General features: G+C 49.5%; 1 pseudogene; it reads right to left on the bottom strand.

Annotated features, from left to right (window-relative positions):
* Positions 1–3,287: 3,287 nt before the first annotated feature.
* LOC129622813 (transcription factor E2F3-like) lies at positions 3,288–4,776 on the bottom strand (annotated as a pseudogene).
* Between the last annotated feature and the right edge of the window lie 277 nt (positions 4,777–5,053).

Below are 5,053 nucleotides of genomic sequence, written 5' to 3'. Positions count from 1 at the left end.
GGTTATGTGGGAATTCTGTTTAATTTCTCATCAAGTTTTCTGTAAACTTAAAACTGCCATAAATAAGTCTATTAGGAAAAAAAAAAAAGATAAAGACAGATGCATTAATATTCATCTCAGATGATGACTGATAACTGGAAAAGGTTATCTTTCATTCAACTGATTTAAATTTATTTCAATGAGCCATTATGGTGCTCTTATGAGGCCTGAACCCTGAGACTTGGAAGAGAGGTTAAAACTCTACTGAATGCCATGTTCCACCAGATGTCCTGAGAAGTGAAATGAGTGCCTTGGTTACTATCAGCAGTACCTGGGGCTCTGATGTGGATACGAGTGTCCTGGCGAGGCCTCAGTATATATACAGACAAGTGTTACCTTGATGTACATCGTGGGTATCTGGTAGGGAAGAAATTCCCAGAATTCTTTTATCATCAACTCTTAGACGATTGATTGCCCATGGGTTTATACACACATGCTGTCCAAGCCAACTGCTGGTCAGGGCTAAGACGACAGGCTGACGTTGGGTTTGTTGTGAACCCTTGAGTCCCCTCCTTCAGCAGAATATCCCAACTAAGGCGTGAAGAGCTGGATCACGTATGAATGTGGAGATAATCATTCTGAAGTCTATGAACTCTCCTTGCTCTTCACTCAGGGAATCCTAAGGAGCCCACAGGGAGCCTAGGGGTCTGGGAAGGGGTGACCTCCTTCATCACCTGGCACCTGGCTAGGGACCTAGGAGAGGGGAGGCCCCCTCCTCCTGCAAGTAGGTTATGGTGGGGGTCCCAGAATCAGCTGTATCTTGTCTCAGGGGGTTCTCCACAGCTGTGCTGAGCTCTTGGAGTGCTACTTACAGGCTCCAATTCATAATGGGAATCTGAATGAGGGGGTCCTATATTCAGGGCTATCTGTTTTCAGCACAGCTTTGTCAGGAGGCATAATGGCAGCTCGAGTGGCATACAGTACAGGGCCTGACGGGAAAATCCAGAGGCAGGAGCGGAGGTCCCTGAAGCCTCTACTGTGACTCAGGATCTGATGGCACTGAGGGGAGTGCCTGTCATCAGCTTGGGCTTTCATGGGTTTGTTTTGTACTTTTCTAAGGGATATAAGTAAGGGATATTCCGTAAGACGGTATGGAAAAGCCCAAATGAACATTTTGGCCAACCCAGTATATTTTTTCCCCCATCCTGTTGAACTGAGTGCCTGCCATGTGCCTCCCACTATGTCAGGCACAACAGTGATTCAACTCAACTGTTCTTTGTGATGAGGTTTATTTATTTATTTTTTATATGACTCCCTCATTCCCACAGTCGTTAGCATCCAAGGAATGGATGTGAGGTGCTCTGCCACATTCCCAACAGGAGATGGCCATCTCCCCCCTGGCCAATGGGAAAGCCATTCTTGGACTCAACTGGTACGATTTTGCCACTGTCAGGAAGCCTCCAACTTGGGATGCCATTCCTGAAGAGTTAAGTGGGAGATGCCCTGGCATCCTGCCCTACATTTTTTTCTACAGCCCCAGCTTTTCTTGGTCCAACCTGCTCCTTCACAGTGGAAGGGGAAACAGGGAGTTCTGGCCAGGACTCCTGTAGCCCCCAACACAGTGGGAGCTCCCTCCTCTCAAGGGCTGAAGCTAAGTGTCACTGATAGCATGCTACTTACGACAGGGGATGTCCTTCTCCCCAAAGACCTCTCCATCCGACCCCATCCTGAGAAGTGGTCTCCCTGAATGCAGTATAAGAGCCCTTTCTCCAGTCACAGGGGGGCTGGGAAGCCCAAGGGACAAAGGGATCCATCCACACCTGCTGCTCCTTGGGGCTGTGACGTCATCTGACCTGGTTCTCTCCAATGGGCTGCCCACCTGTCAGCGAGCTCCACTCGCTCCGAGCACCCCCTCCTGGGGAAGAAAGTGAGATGGGGTGAAGATTCTCCCCAAGGCTGTTAAGCCTTAAATCACAAATGCTCTGATCAGTAGAGGTTCTCTACCTCTGCTTAAAACAATTTGAATTAGGAGAAGCCTCTGCCAAGTAAACAATTATATTGAAATGGTTGATGGGTGCCACAGGAATGCTTAAATGGCAGCTAAAAAAAAGAAAAAGAAAAAAAAATTAAAACAATCCACAAAGAACTCCTAAGTAGGCACTTGCTACAAACTTCAAACTTACAAATACATTGGGGGTGTTAGGTAGTCAAAATAGGAAAAAGAAGTCCAGAATGGAGGTGGCTAAAAGACAAGGAAGGGAAAGGCCCACTAAAATAGAACAGAGGAAGGTTGGAAGATGGGAGAGAGAACCTCAGGTAAAACAAACAGCCCTCCATGCTAGACCAATTTACGTAGGGCAGGCTCAGGGGGAGGAGAAAAAAACATGAAAAGGGGAGCCAAAATTGGGCCAGGGGGCCTCTCTTCTCTTTGGGTCTTTTGGGTTGGCATGCCTCACAACTGGAGGATGTATTTTCCTTTACTTTCTAAACAAAACTGAGTTGTAACATGGAGCTGTAACACTGGTCCTTCTGTTGCTTCAAATTTTTGTTGCGACAAGACAGACCCGAGGAAATAACAAACTCCCCCGAGAGGGGCAAGAGACTGGGAGGGGTTTATGGAGACAGGAAACTCCATAACAGCTTAGAGGGGCAGAACTCTGTATCTGGACGAATATTTGAGAACAGTTTCTTCATCTGAAAGGATGTGGAAGATCTCTTGGCGTCGGAGTGGTACGCACAGTCCATGGCTTAAACTGAGTATGAGAGTAATTTAAATATTCCTAAGAAGAGCTGAAGAAATCCATTTCATACTTTTGCATGACTTCAAGTTTACAGTGCCTGCAGTTTCCATCCCAAATTAGCAGACCCCAAAGACACGCATTCTGCGAGGAAGGCACGACTTGAAATGCTATTAAGGAAAATTGCTGCTTTTGAATGGGCCAGGTGGCCAGACCCCATTCTACAGCCCATCATCCCTCAGACACAGCAAGCCAATCCAGGAGGGGAAGGCAGAGGACGGGTGAGAGACACCTGATTGCACATTTTCTCACTTCTTGACTCATCCAGGAGATTTTGGAACCTGGGGCAAGGCAGGGCTTTCCAAAGGGAGCCTGTAACTGTGCATTCATAGGCAGTTGTTTGTTTGTTTTTTAATTCATTAAAATGTCAGCTTCGTTCTGAAATCTGTAGTTTACTTCAAGATACTATCTTGGAGGAAGAAAGGAGGAAGGGACAACACGGCATGACACATGTTCTGGTTTCATAATAAAAAGGTATTGGTTTATAAAAGGAGTTCACTCAAAGGATAATCAACTACACATAAAGTCTTCCACCAGCAGACGCTTTTCAAATCGTAAGCATCAAAGAGATCGTTGATGTTTTCTTCCTCCTTGAGGCTTAGGAGATAGTCCTCTTGGAGCAAGGGAGGCAGTAAGTTCACAAATGGTCCTTCTATATTGGAAGGAATTTGGTCCTCAGTCTGCTGTAAAAGGTTGGCGGGGGAGGCCAGAGGAGAAAGGTTTGTCATAGAAATCAAGCAATCACTATGTCCTGAGTTGGTTGAAGCCAAGTCTTTGGAAGTGGGCTTAGGGATATTCCCTTTGTGGTCCTGGTTGTTTGCTTTCATTGGACTGTGTGTTTCAGTCTCTTCTGGACACAAATAAACCTCAATGGGTCCTTGGGTACTTGCCAAATGTATTTATAGGTTCTTTATTGGGTCAGGCACTTCAAGTCATGTTTCTGGAGGGGCTTTCACAACTATTAACAGTTTGGTCTTTAAGGCCACTAATTTTTCGAATATCCTGATATGTAACATAAGCTAACCTTTGATTCTCTGAATCCTCCGTTAACAGTTTGAGGTCCAGGGTGCAGCTTTGGATCAGTTCATCTAATTTCTTCTCTTCCTGACTGAGCTCGGTCACTTTTGACAGGCCTTGACACTGGACCAGTATGCCCCTGTCCTCAGATAGACTGCAGCCCATCCACTGCACTTTGTTTTCAGACTTCTTAATGAGGTGGATGCCTTCCAGGACTTTGGTGATGTCATAAATCCTTCCCTTGCACCTTCAGCACCTCTCCTGCCTAGTTCAGATCTGAGACCCCCATCAGGTGATTGGCTCAGTAGTTGAATGAACTTCTTGGTAAGCAGACCAAGGGATGTATCATACCGTGTTTTTTCTAAGGGAGATTTTGGAGTTTGGGGGCTATCTGGACTTCGGAGTGCAGCTCTTCCTTTGCCCTTGGGGGTTTTAAAACCCCGTGAGAGTACTGACTGCTTTCTCCTAGCTTCAGCCTGCTGCTGTAAGGGAGTTTCCGAAACCAGCCTGGCCCCGGGGTAGGGGGAGAGGCGGGGGTGCCGGCTAGAGAGTGGGCCCGGAGGGCCGAGCGGACCGGCGGTGCCGGGCGAGGGCGGGCGCCGGCGGAGTCGGGCGGGGGTGCTGGGGAGAGGAGAGGGAGGGTGGCCGCGCGGGGGGGCGGGTGCGAGTACACCAAGAAGCGGTCCCAGGCCAGGGAGCCGGCGAGCAGGAGGAAGTGGGTGCCCCCTCTCCCCTTCCAGCGCCTCCTCCCGCCGCCGCCCCCTCCCCAGTCACAAGCGCGTCCTCCACGCACCCGTGCGAAATGTCACCTGCGGGTCCGGGGGAGAGGAAGAAACCCAGGAGGCGGGACGGGAACACGGATGCCCCGCCCTCCGTTGCCGGGGGGCGGAGAAGGGGACAGGGCGGGGGAAGGAAGGGACAAGGGGAGAGGCGGGTCAAGGGCAGGCTCCGGCCGGCGAGGAAGGCTCAGGCGCTCGGCCATCCAGGCACCGCCGCTGCCACCGCCGGGATGCGCCCAGGCCGGGCCACCAGCCCACGATCCTCTCACCCCAAGACAGCCCACAACCCGGCCGGCTGAAGACTCTTGAGAGTCCTTTGGACAGCAAAGAGATCAAACCAGTCAATCCTAAAGGAAATCAACCCTGAATATTCATTGGAAGGACTGATGCTGAAGCTGAAGCTCCAATACTTTGGTCACGATGCAAAGCGCAGACTCATTGGAAAAGACCCTGATGCTGGGAAAGAGTGAGGGCAAGAGG

Source organism: Bubalus kerabau, chromosome 1 (assembly GCF_029407905.1).
Source record: "Bubalus kerabau isolate K-KA32 ecotype Philippines breed swamp buffalo chromosome 1, PCC_UOA_SB_1v2, whole genome shotgun sequence".
NCBI classification, from domain to species: domain Eukaryota; kingdom Metazoa; phylum Chordata; class Mammalia; order Artiodactyla; family Bovidae; genus Bubalus; species Bubalus kerabau.
Note: the sequence above shows the minus strand (reverse complement) of the source record. Positions and strands in the feature narration are given on the sequence as shown.